The following is a 19,868-nucleotide window of genomic DNA, read 5'->3' on the forward strand; positions in this document are numbered from 1 at the left end:
CATCTCTAAATAAGGTCCAAGCCCTCTTGAAACAGGAGGGAAGAGGGCAAGGGACAACTTTTAAAAGAATGACTTGGTCACTGAGGATATGATATAACTGGTTAAAACTGTTTAGGCCCAAGATGGCAGAAGAACTGACTTCCAGTGGACCTTGATCCTCATTATACGCTCATTGTAATGCATTAGCATATGCTAAATAACACACCCACGGGCGCCATGACAGTTCCGAGGCCGACCATAAAAGGCCCAAAACTGGGCAGTGGCCCAATTCCTGGAAATCCCCGCCCCTTCCCCCAAATAGTTGGAATAATCCTCCCACTCACTAGCCTATGAAATTACCCAGCCCATAAAAACTAAGCACCCCATATTTCAGGGTCTCTTGCCTTCCGAGATGGCCCACACTCCGTCTGTGGAGTGTGTTTCTCCCAGGGATGTTCTCGCCTTTTGAGACAGACCGCATTCTGTGTATGGAATGTGTACCTCTCTCAATAAATCCACTTCTTACCTATCACTTTGTTTCTCACTGAATTCTTTCTGCATCGAGACATAAAGAACCTGAACTTCATTAAGTCCTGAGACCAGGTGTGCGATTTCAATTCAAAGGCAGTGGGTTCAAGTCCCAAATCTGGGTTTCGGCTGGGTTCGAGTCCCACCCTGTGGGTTCAAGCCCCAGTCTGTTGTGCGGTTTCACTCTGACTCTAAGCCCAGAGTCCTTCACTTTACCTAACAACTACTTCACTATGATGAGGATCACGATTTCCAGGACACAGACTGAAACCAAACAGCAGGTCCAAGGAGGGGATATATGTACACACGTAGCTGATTCACTTCGTTGTACAGCAGAAACTAACACACTGTAAAGCAAGTATACTCCAATTACAATAAAAAAATAAAAGGGGCATAGGCCTTGAAGCCAGAGGTGAGAAGTCCCAGCTGAGTAGCCCTGGGTAAGTGGAAAATGAGATCAGCCATCAGTGCAAAAACGAAAAGGAAGGGCTGTGAGCAAACACATCCCATCCAGGGGAACTATTTAGAAGAGGAAAGCAAAATGGCATTGCCATTAGGAAAACTCAAACATAATCAGCTTCTTGGGGGTCTGTTAAAGAAAGAATGTGCTGGGCTTCCCTGGTGGCGCAGTGGTTGAGAGTCCGCCTGCCGATGCAGGGGACGCGGGTTCATGCTCCGGTCCGGGAGGATCCCACATGCCGCGGAGCGGCTGGGCCCGTGAGCCATGGCCGCTGAGCCTGCGTGTCCGGAGCCTGTGCTCCGCAACGGGAGAGGCCACAACAGTGACAAGCCCGCGTACCGCAAAAAAAAAAAAAAAAAAGAATGTGCTGGCAGAAGGGGTTTACTCTGCAGCATATATAAAAGGGGAAGCTCAGAGAGGCCACACGTGGCTTGAGACCAGCACTGCTCAGGGAAGTGGACACCCTGACCTTCAAAACACTTGGGCTTGTCTGAGCAGGCAGAAGGAAATGGATGACTCCAGCACAGAGCCTACAATTATCTCACCCTCCCGCCTTGACTGATCTACACCCACCAAGCAGAATCCTGCCCCGTTTGACTTTCCTTCTGGCTTTGCCTAGAAGTCAGTTCACCAGATTTAGCAAATAAAATACAAGTACTTATACTCAAAAATTATTTGTTGTCGATCTGAAATGCTAATTGAACTGGACATCCTGTAGTTTATCTGGTAACTCAAACTACACAGCGAGTTGGCTGACAGTTGAGTGGAAGAACCTCCCATGTTTCCACAAAAGTGCCCAGACCGTGCTGGCCGACCCCGCATCTCATCGGCACTCTTCACACATGCTGCAGTTGCCTGTTTATCTTTTGTCTCCAGGCCACGAGTTCCTTCAGAGCAAGGACGGTGCCTGATCGACCACCAAATCCTGGAGGGCGCCTGGTATAAACAGAACCTTTTATAATGTCTGCATTTTATTTTTGAAATATTTCCACCCGAATAGTGTGACACTATGTCTGTGTTAGTTAAAACTTCAATTCTGGAGGTAGTCATTTGCCCTCCATCGAAAATCCCCTCTCCAGCTAGTCAGCTAGCTTTGCATCAGAAAGGCTATATCCAAATGCAAGATCACAAGGGCTTCATCAATACCTGAGGCTTCGCTAATTAGCAAAGTGAAAGTCAGAAATAGGTTTTCATTGATGAAACTGGTGCCTTGTTAATTAGCATGACGGATGTTAGAAATAGGCTCTTGCTGGTGAGATTAAAGGGATTCAGGATCTATGGATTTGCTTACGTATGTTTGAGATACTCCCACCTTTACATGAACAGGTTTTCAGAATCTAGGAAGACCTGTAGGCTGCACCTTACAGATGGCACCTGAGGCTTGGTCCAACCGTTAGTTTTGGAGGATTTCTGGTTCCCTGATGTTTCTGGAATGTTGCATCTGCCTCTGATGGACCTTTCATGCAAAGAGTAGGCTGAGAGCTGGGGCTTCTCAAGCCTAGAGAATAGGTTGCAGGGACTTTTTTGTGCCCGGTGGCTAATGAATGCCTGTTTAATAAACGTTTCCGTGAATTTCCCTGGTGGCACAGTGGTTAAGAATCTGCCTGCCAAAGCAGGGGACAGGAGTTCGATCCCTGGTCCGGGAAGATCCCACATGCCGTGGAGCAACTAAGCCCCTGCGCCACAACTACTGAGCCTGCGCTCTAGAGCCCATGAGCCACAACTACTGAGCCCGCGAGCCACAGCTACTAAAGCCCGCACACCTAGAGCCCATGCTCTGCAAGAAGAGAAGCCACAGCAATGAGAAGCCCGCGCACTGCAACAAAGAGTAGCCCCCACTCGCCGCAACTAGAGAAAGCCTGCGCGCAGCAACGAAGACCCAATGCAGCCAAAAATAAATAAACAAATAAATTTTAAAAATAAAAAATAAACGTCTCCATGTGTGATGTTTGGTCAGAGACTTGCTTTTGTGTGAACTGGTAGTGAGGTTATGGGGAGGCGCTTAGCTCACCCTCACTCAACCTCAAACTTTTTGGAGATGTGTCAGTTATTAAGATATTGTGTCTCAGCTCCAAACCCACCCTTCTTTATGATGCTGGGGCTCTGCAGACCACGTTTCTGCATTGCCAGCTGCTCCTTGTTAGGCTCTGCCCGTAGGAGGTGCTAGAGGAAGACTCACAGCTAGAGGACGAGGAAGGGAATTGTTTCTTTCTTCCTTTGGGCATCTGCTGGCTTCCTGTTCGCTTCCTGACCCTGTGAGCTGCATCGTCCATGTTTCTTCACTCCGGCAGCAGCAGTTTCTTCCTGTAGCAGCAGCTGAATCCAGTTTGCAGTTTGCCTGACATCCACAGAACCAGCCAGCATCCCCTCCTCAGAGGTCTGGGTCCAAGCTCCATCAGATTGCCTTTCTCAGCTCAGAGACATCAAAATCAGCTGGCTAGCATGCCCCCCTCAGGGATCTGGGTCCCACCTGTATGGGCCGCCTCCTCTGAGCTCAGACACCAGCACCAGCCAGCAGGTGTCCTTTCCTCAAGCATCTGAATTTTAGCCCCATGTGATCCCCACTCCAAGCTTCTAGGTTTTAATCGTTCCAGCTTTCTCCTTGTTCCCCCAGGAGTGGTAGTTACTGCCTGAAATTACAACCTCCATGATGCCTTAGAGCTCCCTTTTTGCTTCTTTGGTGACTAGTTAATAATTCCTTCTACCTTGGAGATATTATTGCAGGTTCGGTTCCAGACCATTGCAATAAAGTGAATATTGCAATAAAATGAGTCACATGAAGTTTTTTGTTTCCTAGTGCATATAAAAGTGATATTACACTATACTGTAGTCTATTAAACGTGCAAAAGCATTATGTCTAAAAAACTAATGTACATACTTTAATTAAAAATAACTTTATGGGGCTTCCCTGGTGGTGCAGTGGTTGAGAGTCCGCCTGCCGATGCAGGGGACACGGGTTCGTGCCCCGGTCCGGGAAGATCCCACATGCCGCGGAGCGGCTGGGCCCGTGAGCCATGGCCGCTGAGCCTGCGCGTCCGGAGCCTGTGCTCCGCAACGGGAGAGGCCACAACAGTGACAGGCCCGCATAACACAAAATAAATAAATAAATAAATAGCTTTATGGCTCAAAAATGCTAACCATCATCTGAGCCTTCAACAGGTGGTAGCAGGAACATCAAAGATCACTGATCACAGATCACCATAACAACTACAATAATAGTGAAAAAATTTGAAATACTGCAAGAATTACCAAAATGTGACACAGAGACACGAAGTGGGCAAATGCTGTTGGAAAAATGGAGCCTATAGACTTGCTAGACACAGGGTTGCCACAAACCTTCAATTTGTTAAAAACGCAATAAAGCGAAGCTCAATAAAATGAGGTATGCCTGTATCTAGCTAACAATTCTCTATATTAAATTTCTCTCCGTTAAAATAACCAGTGTGATTTTTGTCTCTGGCCCGAAGGCTATGTAACCTTCCAGAAAGAACTTCCGGGTTATGCACGACCAAACTGCCTTAGGTCAGCACTCAGATACTTGGAATAAATAAATGAGTAAATGACTGGATTTCTCACTGTAAATTAATAATAACGTTCCAGGTTTTTTATACCAATCTCCAGTGATTTTAATTACCGTGAGTCAGTCCCCTGAGCCCTCCTGCTTGTGAAGGAGAGTAACAATCAGACCTAAAAGAATAAAATACCAAAAGTTTAAAGGAATAAGAAGTGCAGGGAGCCAGGGCCACAGCAGAGGTAAGTGGACCCACCACCGTCCTCTTCCGGCTATTTTCAGTTGATTCAACTGATTCAGCTCTGCCCTGGAAACTTCTCACCTAACCTAAAAGTCTGCTTCCCTCTGGCCCAGACGTCCTGCTTTTCTTTGATCTCACTCTCCTCTAAGCTCAGAACCATCTGGGCTCTTTTGGGGGAAGCAGAGAAGCACCTTTATTCCCCAACCCTCCACCCCATCCACACACACACAATAGTTGACATCCTCTGAAGGCATCACTCATTCAGGGGAACAAGTTGGTGGCTGAGAGGCTGCCCAACTGGTCTCAGGATCAAAACGATCATTCCAGAGCCAGCGAAGACCCTAGTGCATGGCTTGACTTCTGCCTCGTTGCCAGAGAGCCATGGTTCAGTCTCGATCCTCTGCATTAGTGGACATTCTATCTTCCATCCCTTCGGCAACGGTGATTTAGGCGGGTTCTATACTGGGCCTGGAGCTGATGTCTGGAGATACGAAGTTGCCTCCCGGCAAGAGCAAAGATGATTGTAACAATGGCCAGAGGCACAGAGGAAGAGCAGCCGTCGCGCTCTGGAAGGGGCGAGGAACTCATAAAAACTGCTTGTTCTTTACTAAGAATCATTGTTGCCAATGTCAATGTTGCCCCCGGCTTCCTCTGGATACTTCTGTACTGGCTTCAGTGAGCTTCTGTTACCAATAAGGAACACTTGTCAGTTCTTTCGAGTTCCTGCCCTGGGCTCCCAGAGCAGCTTAATTCAGGAGAGCTGGAAATGGCTGGAAATGTATCTCTCCCAAGGGCAGGGCAGCCTCTGTCCAGGACTGATGGATGGGGGGGAGTATGATAGCCCAGCTCCCTCACCATGGGTGGGATCACCCTGAGGTGTAACATACTCCAGAGCCCCAGCCCCAGGGTCAGGCTGAATGAAGCCGCAGGACTTTATCTGAAATGGACCCCTGGCTTCTTCCCCCAACCTAAGCTGCCCATTCATCCGTGTCTGTCCCTGGGGGCTGGGGGCCTCCTTTGCTTCCCTCCCTAGGTGTCCATCGAGTGCCTGCGGGGGGAACGGGGAACGTGAAGAGCCTTTGTTCTCAACTCACGTATTCAGCGGCAGCTCTTCTGAAGCCACTGTGTTGCCAGCCTACTTATATCAACTGAGGGAGGAACTCTCAAATTCCACATGGATCCCGCCCCGACACCCCCCTTCCCCTGTCCACCGGCCCCTTTCACCAGGCAGCTCTCAGCAGAAGGGGCGCCCCGACAGACTCCGCCCTCCCCGTGCAGCGCCTACCCTCATCCGACATCTGCAAGTGAAACCGTGCAACTCAGATTGGGCCTTGAACCCATGCACTGGGACTCGAACCCAGCCAGAACCCAGATTGGGACTTGAACCCACGGTTTTGTTTGTTTGCTTGTTTGTTTTTGCGGTACGCGGGCTTCTCACTGTTGTGGCCTCTCCCGTTGCGGAGCACAGGCTCCGGACGCGCAGGCTCAGCGGCCATGGCTCACAGGCCCAGCCGCTCCGCGGCATGTGGCATCTTCCCGGACCAGGGCACGAACCCGTGTCCCCTGCATCGGCAGGCGGACTCTCAACCACTGTGCCACCAGGGAAGCCCTATTTTTCTAAACTTTAGAGTCCTCATCTGTAAAATGGGAATAAAAACACCTACCCTACCTCCCCACCAGGCTACTGTGAGGACTGAATCTGCTATCATCTGGGGAGATACTCTGTAGACTGCAAAGCACCATCCAGGTATTATTACTGGGCAGAGGGAGTGGACAGTAGTGTGAGTAGTCGGGTGAGGTCAGAAAAGCACAGTCTGTGGAGGCGACAGCAAGGGAATCAGGGTGACTAAGGCGCAGCACGGATGGGAGAGAAGCATTGCACGTCAGGCTCTCTGGAAGCAGATGATGAGATGGCTTTTGAAGGGCATGCTGTTTATTAGGGATGAAGGCTTGTGAAAAGAAGTGGGGGGAGGCAGGATAGGGCAGAGGGGGAAGCTGAGCTGTGGCAGGAGCCCCACAGAGCCTCGGAGCGAGGATCCCCTACTGGCGTTTTCCTGCCATAGGCAAAAATGGCCACATCGTCAAACCCTTGTTATACTTTCTACTAAAGCATACCTTCGTACTCAGCCACCGGGTGTGGGCTGCCTGGGAAGGGCATGACCTGCAGCAAGGTGGCTGTCTGTACTGAGACGGCTAGGGGCTATCTGCTCATCATATACCCACATACCTAGGGACGGGCAACAAGAACTTCCTTGAAGGTGGATCTGGGCACGCATCTCTGTGTCTACCGCAAGAGGGATAGGGGATAATACCGGAAGACTGGTCCTCCTGAAACTGAGCAGGACCCTGTGGGTCTCCTGGACATGGAAGCCTTTCCGTATCCCCCGTTCCATGTTTGTAGGGAGCAGACTCCAGCCTCCATGACCTTTCCTGAGTCCCAAAGGGCAGATTCAAACAGTTGCTAATCAGGGAAGGAAGGGGATGCAGAGAAAAGGGAGGAGTAGTCAAGAAACAATAGCGCAGCAATTAAAGCAGGGCCCTGGTTCTGCCTCAAAGGATACACATAACAATTTCTTTGAGCTCTTTACAGAACTAAAAGCCCCAACAAGTGGAAGATGTCAGCATTGTTCATTCCAGAAAAGACCATCTGAGACCAGATTAAAGGAACCAGAGAAACTCATCAAGAGACTACCTGAGGGGCTTCCCTGGTGGCGCAGTGGTTGAGAGTCCACCTGCCGATGCAGGGGATACAGGTTCGTGACCCGGTCCGGGAAGATCCCACGTGCCGCGGAGCGGCTGGGCCCGTGAGCCATGGCCGCTGAGCCTGCGCGTCCGGAGCCTGTGCTCCGCAACGGGAGAGGCCACAACAGTGAGAGGCCCGCGTAAAGCAAAAAAAAAAAAAGAGACTACCTGAGACCAGATTAAAGGAGTGCAGGCCCTGCACACACCCTAATCTTATCAGCAACCCTGCCCTTGAACCATTGCCATAAAACCCCTCACCAAATCCTCCTGGGTCCGGACACACAGTTTTTCAGGGCCCACACACGAGCCCACTGTGTCCCCCTTTGCCTGGCAAAGCAATAAAGCTATTCTTTTCTACTTCACTCAAAACTCTGTCTCCGAGATTTGATTTAGCACCGGTGCACAGAGGCCAAGTTTTCGGCATCACTCCCAAACATTACTTAATTCTGTTATTCATTTAGACAGAGTGGGCCAGTCGACAAGTTTTTATCAAGGGCCTTCTCTATGCAAGGGATTAAACTAGGTGCTGTGGAAAGAGAACTCAAACAAGACAAGGTACCACCATGGTTTGTATTCCCTCAGAAGCAGATCCTGAGATAAGAGGTGGGCGCTAGCTAAACAGTGTACTTGGGAGGTTCAAGGAACAGCCCAAGCGGGAGGGAAGGGAATGCAGTCAGTGAAGGGTGGGCTTTCCTGGCGACCACGGGGAAAACTCAGGATGACCGTGTAGAGCATACGCTTCAGCGTTATTCCACCCAAGGCGCAAGGGAATTGGGGTATTTATACACCAGCTCCCATCTTTCATTGGTTGAGAGCTCTGCTCAGGAGCCATCGTCAGTCTCTGGTACTTTCAGCCTGCCCTGTGCTGCTGGGCACAGAAATGGTCATTGCTGACAGGATATGGGGCAGGGCAGGGCACGCTGGCTGTGAGTGGTACCCTCACATCAAGCCCTTTAGAGCACTGAGGGGAAGAGTGACCATCAGAAAACAGCCTGACAAGTGCAATGATAGAGGCATGCTTGGAACACAAAAAAGAAGTCCCTGATCTCAGAGGCCTCCTCAAGGAAGTAGCCTAACACGTGAACTGAGTCTCAAAAGGCAGCAAAGGGTTGGTCTCGAAGAAGGGGCTGGGAGAGAGCCCCTGAGGCTTTGACAGATGGGCTGCTTCAGGAGTTTTCAAGTCATCCAGTGTAGCTGGAGCATAGCCAGCATGTGAAAGAAGAAGCACAGAGGGATGAGGCAGGGAGAGGAACTGGTGCCGGATCATTCAGAGCCTGAAAGTGGCTTTCTACTTCCTATGGAAGGACTGGGGAGACTTGCTAGGATTTTAAGCACAGGTATGTCAGGAATCTGATATACTTTCTAGAGAAATCACTGTGGCTGCAGAGCAGAGAATAGATTTGAGGGGACAGGACCGCGGGCAGCGGGCAGGGAGCCCAGGAGAGAAATTACAAAGGTTGAAAACAGAGAAGTGGCAATGGAGAAAGACAAGGCAATAAAATCAAGAGAGATGAAGAATGCACAAGGCTTAATGGCAAACAGGATGAGGAGCCCTCGAGAGGCATCTATACCAGGCGTAGGTTCCCACCCAGAGTTGTTTTTTTTTTTTTTTTTGCGGTACGCAGGCCTCTCACTGCTGTGGCCTCTCCCGTTGCGGAGCACAGGCTCCGGACGCGCAGGCTCAGCGGCCATGGCTCACGGGCCCAGCCGCTCCGCGGCATGTGGGATCTTCCCAGACCAGGGCAAGAACCCGTGTCCCCTGCATCGGCAGGCGGACTCTCAACCACTGCGCCACCAGGGAAGCCCCCACCCAGAGTTTTAATCCATTCAATACCTCTGAACTTTCTACCACACCTGGAAGGACTTTTTACTTGGAACCAGGATACAACAAGGAAATGTTTGTAAGTTGTACCACAGCGAGATCACAAGCATAAACTGTGAGCGGGTAACTGAGATGCAAGTACCAGGTCTGTGTTATTACTCTGAGAACATTCCGGGACCAAAGTCAGACAGAGGGCCCCAAAGTCTTGATTTAAATCCATTTTCAATGAGAAGATTCAGCACCACGTATTTTTCAAGGCACACAAAATGTTAGCAGATTGCTAGCAGGTTAAAGGTAGTCTTTCCAATCGGATTTCCCTGTGTCATATTAAACAAAATTTTTAAATTGAAGTATAATTGACATATAACATTATATTAATTTCATGTGTACATGATTCAAAATTTGTACATATTGCAAACTGATCACTACAATAAGTCTAGTTACCATCCGTCATCAAACACAATTACAAAAAAACTTTTTCTTGTGAGGAGGACTTTTAAGATTTACTCTATTAGCAACTTTTAAATATACAGTACAGTATTATTAACTACAGCCACCATACTGTACATTACATCCCCATGATGTAATGATTTATTTATTTTATAACTGGAAGTTCGTACCTTTTGACCCCCTTCACCCATTTCGCCCTCCCCCACCCCCCCATCTCTGCCAACCACCAATCTGTTCTTTGTATCTATGAGCTTGGGTTTGGTTTTGGTTTTGATCCCACATATAAGTGAGATCATACAGTATTTGTCTTTCTCTGACTGATTTCACTTAGCATAATGCCCTCAAGGTCCATCCATGTTGCTGCAAATGGCAAGATTTCCTTCTTTTAATGGCTGGGCAATATTCCATTGTGTGTGTGTGTGTGTATATAAAACAATGTATCCATTTAACAATTTCTTTATCCATTCATTCATCAGCAGACACTTAAGCTGTTTGCATGTGTTGGCTACCGTAAATAACGCTGCAGTGAACATGGGGTTGCATATAACTTTGCAAATTAGCGTTTCATTTTTCTCAGATAAATACCCAGTAGTGGAATTGCTGCATCATATGGTAGTTCTATTTTTAGTTTTTTGAGGAACCTCCATGCTGTTCTCCATAGTGGCTGCACTAATTTACATTCCCACCAACAGTGCACAAGGGTTCCCTTTTGTCCACATCCTCACGCTGTATCAGTTTCAGCTCCTTTTTCCTCCATTGACTTGTTGATCCTCGTACCTTGCCTAAAGTACGCTGTTTTGGTTGTTGTAGCTCTTGTTTTTTCCTAACGGGCACCAAAGCAACCCATGTCTCATTCAGATAAGGTAGGAAGCAAAGATGGTCATGGTGCAAAGCGTTCCTGTCTCTCCAATTGCAGCGGTGTCTCCAGTAGACCCTGATGTACCGTTAAGGTCAAGGCCTCAGAGACAGACAATACCTGGACGTTGTATCCGCCCTTTCTATGTATAGCCCATTGGCCAGAACTTAATTATATGGCTGTGTCTAGCTGCAAGGAAAGTTGAGAAATGTAATTTTCATTTCCAATGGTCATATATCTAGCTGAAAAATGAGGCTTTTTTTTTAACGAGGACACAAGAAGGGACATTGTGGGGCACCTGGAGGTCTCTGCTGTGTTAGCTAGCTCCTGCTACCTAAAAAACCACCCCAAAACTTAGTAGTCTAAAAGAACTACCATTTTTTTTCTCACAATTCTGTGGATCAGGAATTTGGGGCGGGGGGTGGGGTGGGGTGGGAGTATGACTCATCTCTGCTCTGCACGATGTTGGCTGGGGCTGGAGAACCCACGTGGCTCAGCTGGGGTGGATCAAATGCCTGAGGGCCCACTAGGATGTCTGGGCCTCTGTCTTCTCATGGTATTGGCAAGAGTCACTAATATGTCTGGGGGCTTTGTTCTCCTCCAAGGGGTTTCTCTCTCCAGCAGGATAGCCCGGGCTTTACATGGTAGCTGGAAATCCCTCGCCAAGCCAAATGGAAGCTGCAAGTCCCCTTGAGGCCTGGTAATTCCACCTTTTGATGGAAGCAGCTAAAGATACTTTGCAAAGGGAAGTGAACCCTGGGAGACATGATTCTTTGGGAGCCGTGTTTTAGAATCTACCACCATATGATCCTGCAATCCCACTCCTGGGCATATATCCAAAGAAAACCATAATTCAAAAAGACACACGCGGGCTTCCCTGGTGGCACAGTGGTTAAGAATCCGCCTGCCAATGCATGGGACACAGGTTCGAGCCCTGGTCCTGGAAGATCCCACATGCCGTGGAGCAACTAAGCCCGTGCGCCACAACTACTGACCCTGCGCTCTAGAGCCCGCTAGCCACAACTACTGAAGCCTGCGAGCCACAACTACTGAAGCCCATGCGCCTAGAGCCCGTGCTCCTCAACAAGAGAAGCCACTGCTGTGAGAAGCCCGCTCGCCACAGCTAGAGAAAGCCCGTGCACAGCAATGAAGACCTAACGCAGCCAAAAAAATAATAAATAAATAAAATAAATTTAAAAAAACAAAAAGACACACACACCACAATGCTCATTACAGCACTATTCACAACAGCCAGGACATGGAAACAACCTAAATGTCTGTCAACAGACGAATGGATAAAGAAGATGTGGTCCACAGATATAATGGAATACTACTCAGCCATGAAAAAGAATGAAATAATGCCATTTGCAGCAACATGGATGGACCTCGAGATTATCATACTAAGTGAAGTAAGTCAGACAGAGAAAGACAAATATCATATGATATATTTATACGTGGAATCTAAAAAAAGACAATGATACAAATGAACTTACATACAAAACAGAAATAGACCCCCAGACATAGAAAACAAACTTATGGTTATCAAAGGGGAAGGGCAGGTAGGGATAAATTAGGAGTTTTGGATTATCAGATACACACTACTGTATACAAAATAGATAACCAACACGGACCTACTGCATAGCACAGAGAACTATACTCAATATTTTGTAATAAGCTATAAGGGAAAAGAATCTGAAGAAGAATATATCAATATATATACACACATACACAGATATATATAACTGAATCGCTTTGCTATACACCTGAACTAACACAACACTGTAAATCAACTATACTTCAATTTTAAAAATTTAAAAATAAAAAATAAATTTAAAAAACCAATCTACCACACCTGCAATTGGGGGTGTACTAGTCTACCTGAGTTGCCTTAAGATAATACCACTGACTGGGTGGCCTAAACAACAGAAACTTATTTTCTCACAGTTCTGGAGTCTGCAAGTCCAAGACCGAGAAGCTGGCAGGGTTGGTTTTTCTTGAGACCTCTCTCCTTGGCTTACAGATGGCCACCTTCTCATCATGTCCACACCTGGTCTTTCCTCTTGTGATACTGTGATTTAAAATAAATATCTATTTGGTCTTCATCCCTGTTTCTGGCACAGAGCTCCTGAAACTATTGGAGTTTCCTAAGTGTTGAGAGCAATAAAGGCATCTTTTGTTATGTTAATGAGGTGACTTTTGGAAAGCACACAGGTAACCTGAGGATGAGGGCCGGTTGCCAGGGGACCCAACCATATGATCTGAGGGTTGGAACTTTCAGTCCCTCCCCTTATCCCAACTTCCAGGAAGGGGAGAGAGGCTGGAGGGTTAATCGATTGCCAATGGCCAATGATTTAATCAATAGTGCGTACGTAATGAAGCCTCCATAAAACCGCAGAAGGATGGGATTTGGAGGACTTTCTGGATGGTGAACCAGAATGTTTCCACTTGCCCGCCGTGCTGGGCCCCAAACTCCAAGAGGACAGAAGCGCCTTTGTTCAGGACCTCGCCCTGTGTATCTCTTCATCTGGCTGTTGATTTGTATCCTTTAATAGCCTTTGTAATAAACCAGTAACCTGAGCTCTGTGAGCCACTCTAGCAAATTAATTGAACCCAAGGAGGGGGTCGCTGGAACCTCCAATCTGTAGCCTGTCAGTCAGAAGCACAGGTGATAACCTGGGCTTGTGAACGCAGTCTAAAATTGAGGGGGTAGGGCAGCAAGTCTTGTAGGACTGAGCCCTTAACCTGTGGGATCTGATGCTATCTCTGGGTAGATAGTGTCAGAATTGAGTTGAATGGTAGGACACCAGCTGGTATCCCAGAATTAATTGGTGGTGTGGGGAAGAAAACCCATATATTGTAATTGGTGACCAAAATCCTTACCTCCGTGCTCACACATCCCTGGTGTCTCTTCCTCTTCTAAGGACACCAGTCAGATTGGATTAGGGCTCCATCCTTACACCTCATTTAAACTTAATCGCCTCTTTAAGGGCCCTATCTCCAAACACAGTCACATTGGAGGGTTTCAACATATGAATTTTGGGAGGACAAAATTCAGTCGATAACCGGGGGTAATATATTAAGTTTGATCAGTCATTTACACCATTTACCACTGCTTATAAGCTAGTCCTACAGAGACTGAGAAGTTCCTTTTGAATTCCACCATGTAAATACCGGTGCCTTGGTTTGGTTATATATGCATATATCAGGGATCTGAAAGAAACCAGGAATTTAACAAAACATTAATTCTTGCACTTTTCCTATAGAAGCATCTCTCTTCTATTAAAAAAAAAAAAAGCAGTCTGCTTAGGATACAGAATGTTGGAAATAGCACACTAGTAACAACAACAAAAATCTGGACAATCTGAAAATCACAACTTTTCTTAAACTCATCAGAGAGCTGAGGTCACAGAGCAACCAAGTGACCTGAATGCTAAGAAAACACGGGTGCCTCCAAGGTGAGACAAGAGGTGAGCACCTGTTTGCCTGAGGTGGAAGCCACTGGACACTGGCCTTAGTGAAAAAAGTACAACAACATGCAAGATCAGATGGGTAATTTCATCAGAGAGAATAAAACTATAAGAAAGAATCAAATGGCGGGACTTCCCTGGCGGTCCAGTGGTTAAGACTCTGCACTTCCACTGCAGGGGACACAGGTTAGATCCCTGGTTGGGGAACTAAGATCCTGCATGCTGCACAGCACTGCCTGGCCAAAAAAAAAAAAAAAAAAAAAATTTCCTTAAATGCATACTTATGTTGGGTTAACAATGTCTGAGTAAATTAAGTATTAAAAAAAAAAAAAGAATCAATGGAAGTACTGGAAATGAAAAACATTACTGTGCCTTTAATGGCTCAGCAGGAGACTTGACACAGCTAAGGAAAGAATCAGCAAATTCGAAGATAGGTCAATGGAAGTTACCCAAACTGAAACACTGAGAAAAAAATTGTAGGAGAAAAAACCAGAACAGAGCATCACAATGCTGTGGGAGAATATCAGTCTAACATATATGTAATAGGAATCCTAGGAGAAGAGAGAGAACGGCGCAGGAGACATATTTGAAAAAATAATGGCCAAGAATTTTCCAGAATGAGTGAAGCTTATCTACCACACAAATTTCTCATCCCAGCCTCTTCAGCACTACACTTGGGGGTTACCTTAAACAGCAGAGTCACCAACAGAAAGCTCAAAAATGTGAAAAACGTGGCACTGAACAGACCACGAAAAAGACACTTATTTATAGCAGGAGAGCCAAAACAAAAAAGCAGAGTATCACCATGTTCAACCTCAGCTGGGAATGGGCACGTTGGATGACTCAAGTTCTTCACCCCTCTGCACAAGCCCATGAATGACCGTGAATGCGCCATGAGTATTTATTTTGAGGTTACAAATAAATTTTAGTGAGAAGGCAAATTTGCAAATAGGGAATCCACAGATACAGGTATTCCTTGATTTTCTAAAGTTCGCTTTATGCCACTTCACTTTTACTAAAGGCCTGTATGAGTACCTGTTTTCACTAACCCTGAGAAATTCGAAGAGGATTTTCGCTTTTTCAAATAAAGGTGAAAAGCGAAAATAGCGTTCAGTGTTTGTTTTGCAGCAAGCTGTTATAGAGGCAGCGCGTACCCCAAGCAGCAAGAGTGGTCCCGCCAAGCTCCTTCCCTGGGAACTACCCTCAGCATCAAGCCACCATAGCTTGCACCTGTGTCTGTGAGCATCTGCGTTTTATTTAGCTCCATTTATTTTGTGCACCTGTTAGCAAGATGGGTCCTAAGTTAATTGCTTCTTTGCTTTACGCCATTTTGGCTTACAAAAGGTTTCGCAGGAACATTCTGCTTTCCGAGAGCAGGGGAAATCTGTAATGAGGGGCTATTGTATTTGCACATGACTTGGAAGGCTAAAGAGAGGCAAGAAGCCATAATTATTGTTCCTCCAGCAACAGCAGGCAGACACAAAGCGTACAGCAAGTGGAAAATTTCATGGCCCCCTCCAGGCACGTCTCTGAGAATCACCTACCTTGGTCCTGCACCAGCATGCAATCCACTGTACTCTCTGACGCTCTGGAAGTTTGAAGGAATCTGAGAGCTGGTATCAGCTTTCCTGGACCTTGGCTCTTCCAACTCTTCCAATTGTTTTGTAAGCAACTGATCTCCAGTATTCAATCCCTTCCTATTTGAAGCACCCAGTGCCGTTTTCCCAACCAAACCCTGACTGATACACATTCCCTAAAAAAAACATACAGCTTGGAGGAAGATTGGAATAAATATTAAAAGTCCAACTTTGTATAAGTTGTCACAGCTCAGGATTTGCCGGTAAGGCTGGGGTGTGACCTAATTCAACCTCAAGGGCTTTGCGAGTCACTTTGGCCTCTTCATCACAGAGGGGCACATGACAACAGAACTGCTTTGTCTTCAAAAGTGCTGTCCCATTTCCTATTTATATTTTCCAGGGTAAACCCTTATCTTAGGCCACGAAGACACTGCGACAGGATTTGTGTGCAAGTGATTTATGAAGGCAGTGCTTCCAGGAGAGACCAGTTAAGGGAGTGAGGAAAGCAGGACAAGGGAAGGAAAGCAGTCGAGCAAGGGCGCACACTTGGCCTGACCCTGCCAGGGCTCTTGAGTGTAAATTACACTTTAGTCTTTCTCCCAACTCCAGCCAAGGGAGCTGGGCTTGCAGACTCCCGCACAATGAGTCATTGGCGAAGCGCCGTCCCAATTCCCAGGCGCGGACTGAGTGGCTCCGGTAACCGGAAGGCAGACCTCTGAAGAGTGTCGCACGTGCCGTCTGTTAGCAGCAAAAGTACAGAGAAGTCAGGGAAGAGGCACCCAGAAATCAACGAAAGCATTTGAGGAGGGCTGTGTGAAACACACACCCTTTCTTTCGTGAAATGGAGAAGAAGCAGGACATCGGGGTGACTAAGCCCCAACACTTGAAAGCCATTCTGGTTGCGTTTAAATCCCAGCTGTGGCAGACACTGAGTTGACCCCTGATATCCATTTTTCTCGATACAGAAGCTCTGATTGTCAGCTGGGCCCATGGCTGCCCAGAATAAAAGCCATATTTCCCAGCCTCGCTAAAAGCCATGTGTGGCCAATGTGAGGTGAGCAGTAGTCTGGGGACTGACTTCCATGAAGTATCTTTAAAGGGAGCGAGACCCTTCTTTAACCCTCCTCCCTCCTGCTGCCTGAAGTGTGGTCCCAAAGGCTGGAGCACACACAGCCGTCTTGAACCAAGAGGTGCAGATAGGGTTTTGCCAGATTGAGCAAATAAAAATATTTTATTCTGACTTAATTTTTATTCAATTGAAAACTTTCAATACTTTAATTGTAGTATTTAATTATTTAATGTGGCACAGGACATACTTATACTAAAAAATTGTTAATCTGGAATTCCAGTTTAATTGGTGTCCTGTCTTTTATCCAGCAACCCAAGGCAGAGACCATATGTTGTTTTTCTAAGAAAGAATATCTTTCTTGTTTAAGCCACTCTTTTCTTCCCCCCACTGTCTCTGGCAGCCGAACCCAATCTAATAACACTGGATTAAGTACAAACTTGTTGGATGACCTTGGAAAAGTTACCTAACCTCAAGATTGCTATCGTTTAAATGGGGGTGATGATCTTAATCTAAGTGACCAGATATAGCAGGCGGGGTTCAATAAGTGTTAGCTATTATTGAAGCAGTGGGGTCCTCCTCTCACTTATAAATGATCTCCGACACATTTCCCCTCCCCAAACAACATCACTGCCCAGCATCCAGGTTCGCATCTTCACCCTTGAAGTCAGTTTTGTAGGGATTAAAAAAAAATACAAAGAAACTGGGACTGACCATGCGACGCGAAGTCTCCCACAGATAAGTCTTTCTATCTTCGCTCAGAATTAGACACAAGAGGAAAACCGCTGGTGCATTCTCACCTTCCGTCTAAATTTAGAAATCTGAAAACACTGTTCATTTTGCCAGACATTTTGGTGCCTTCCTTGTGGGCCTGAAGGTGGAGAATTAAACCTCAACACTTTGTTGCATGAGAAGAGTGTATGGGACATTAGACAGTGATCCCCAGAGACAGAGCCCCACAGAGCGATCCCCTGTGTACTCACAGGACAAGATTTTTCCTGCAAAGAGAACCAGCCGAACCAGTGTAGGCTTGCAGGCCTTGCAGCCACTTGCACAGCCCCTCCGGCTGCCTGCAGGTGTCTGTCTTCCAATACCCGAACCCGTTCCATGCAGAGGTCCGTTTGAAATCAAGAGAATTCTGTCCCAACGGCAAGGGGAGAGCCCACCCAGATCTGACAACTTGTAGATTTCCTCCTGTCAGCATATTCTAATGGCCTGATTAGCAATTCTATTGTATTTAATTTGTACCCAGGGTAATTCACTGTCAGCCAGAAGAGCCATCAGCATGAAAAATGGCACCAAAATTAAAAACCAATAGTCAAATTTCAGTTGGAATGAGCTCTCCTGGCACAATGATGAAGCGGGATGAACTGGAGTCAGTGGGTCCAGCCCACGAGGTGCAAGCACGTTAGTTACTAACATGCTGCCTGGAGTTTGAGCCAGGCCTTTCTGCATCATGGGAAACAAGCAGCCGAATTAGAAAATCAAGAAGGAAAAATGTGTTTGTCCAAACTGTCAAGCCAAGTGGCTGTCTGCCATCTCCTAGTCCACTGTGGTGGTTTTAAAACATGTCCCCAAATTCTTTGACAGTCCTCTCATCAAAGGGTGGAGGAGGCTAATCCCTTCCCTGGAATAGGGACTGGCTTTTCAGACTCGCATGGGATGAATAGAATATGGCAGAAGTGACGCTGAGTGATTTCCAACACTAGGTCATAAAAGGCGATACAGCTTCTGTCTGGTTCTCTTTCTTGGAAGCCCTGGGCTGATGTGTAAGAAATCCCACTGCCCTGGGACTTCCCTGGTGGTCCGGCGGTAAAGAATCCGCCTTCCAATGCAGGGGATGCGGGTTCGATCCCTGGTCAGAGAACTAAGATCCCACGTGCCGCGGGGCAACTGAGCCCGCGCACTACAGTTGCTGAGCTCGCGCACCTCAACGAGAGAGCCCATGTGCCGCAACCTACAGAGCCCACGTGCTCTGGAACTCATGTACCACAACTAGAGAGAGAAAATCCCCATGCCACAACAGAGAGAAGCCCACGCGCCACAACGAAGAGCCCGCACCGCAATGAAAGATCCCACATGCCGCAACTAAGACCCGACGCAGCCAAAAAAATAAAGACAAAACAACAACAAAAAATCACATATTAAAAAAAAAGAAAGAGGGCTTCCCTGGTGGCGCAGTGGTTGGGAGTCCACCTGCCGTTGCAGGGGACGCGGGTTCGTGCCCCGGTCCGGGAAGATCCCACATGCTGCGGAGCGGCTGAGCCCGTGAGCCATGGCCGCTGAGCCTGCGCGTCCGGAGCCTGTGCTCCGCAGCGGGAGAGGCCACAACAGTGAGAGGCCCGCGTACCGCAAAAAAAAAAAAAAAAAAAAAAGAGAGAGAGAAAAGGAAATCCCACTGTCCCAGAGAGCCCCAACTGAATCTCAAAGGAATGTCGTAAAGAGGCAGGGACAAGGACACCATGGTGGCAACCTCAAAGGTCTAGCAGTGACAGTGCCCTACAGAGGCTGGTGGAGGTAGGGGTGGGTGCTAGCAAGTTACACGCACACATTCCCCGCACCCACCAGACTGTCCTTGGCTACAAGTCCTATTCCCTTCTGTCAAGCAGGTCGACCACCTCACACCTTCCAGAAATCCCTTTACTACCGAAGTTGGGTAGCATTAGTTTCAGTTGCTTGAAACCAAGAAGCCTGACTCAAAACACCCTCATCCTAGCTGAGCCCAGCACGCAAGTCTAAAATTAGCAAGAGGCACTGAAGTGCTGCCGGTCTCACGAGGGAGGCCACAGGAGCTGCAAGAATCCAAGACCACAGTGAGCTGTGTTACGCGTCCATTCACCCCACCGGCTTCGGCGTGGAAACTAACCAGAGGCCACCTTTGCAAACTATTTATTACAGGGTCATATACTATTACACGGATAATCCAATATAAAAATATATACTGTAACTAAACCTTCCTATGAACACACATCCACACACAATTTCCTCTAGGGCAGAGGTTAAAGGCCATAGTAGCTTAGTGCCTAGGCCGGTACCTAAGACAGCCTATTATTCACCTCATAGGCCTATGCAGATGTCACCATCACTGTTGCTGCCCACAAGTCCCCTCCCTCTTCCCGCTTATTGTAACCAGGCCCAACTTTCAAATGGCAATCCCTGAGTTTCTTCA

General features: G+C 47.3%; 2 long non-coding RNA genes across 2 annotated transcripts in view; both read right to left on the reverse strand.

The window, feature by feature from the left end:
- The window catches only part of LOC117310415 (uncharacterized), a 261,394-nt gene that overhangs the window by 137,483 nt on the left and 104,043 nt on the right, over window positions 1–19,868 (reverse strand). The gene's annotated exons all lie outside the window — the stretch shown is intronic.
- LOC141277594 (uncharacterized) lies at window positions 9,263–16,581 on the reverse strand. Its single transcript, XR_012329223.1, has 3 exons — window positions 15,601–16,581; window positions 12,532–12,657; window positions 9,263–9,600 (listed from the first exon to the last, which is right to left on the reverse strand). It is a non-coding gene; the product is annotated as an uncharacterized lncRNA (long non-coding RNA).

Source organism: Tursiops truncatus, chromosome X (assembly GCF_011762595.2).
Source record: "Tursiops truncatus isolate mTurTru1 chromosome X, mTurTru1.mat.Y, whole genome shotgun sequence".
Taxonomy (NCBI): domain Eukaryota; kingdom Metazoa; phylum Chordata; class Mammalia; order Artiodactyla; family Delphinidae; genus Tursiops; species Tursiops truncatus.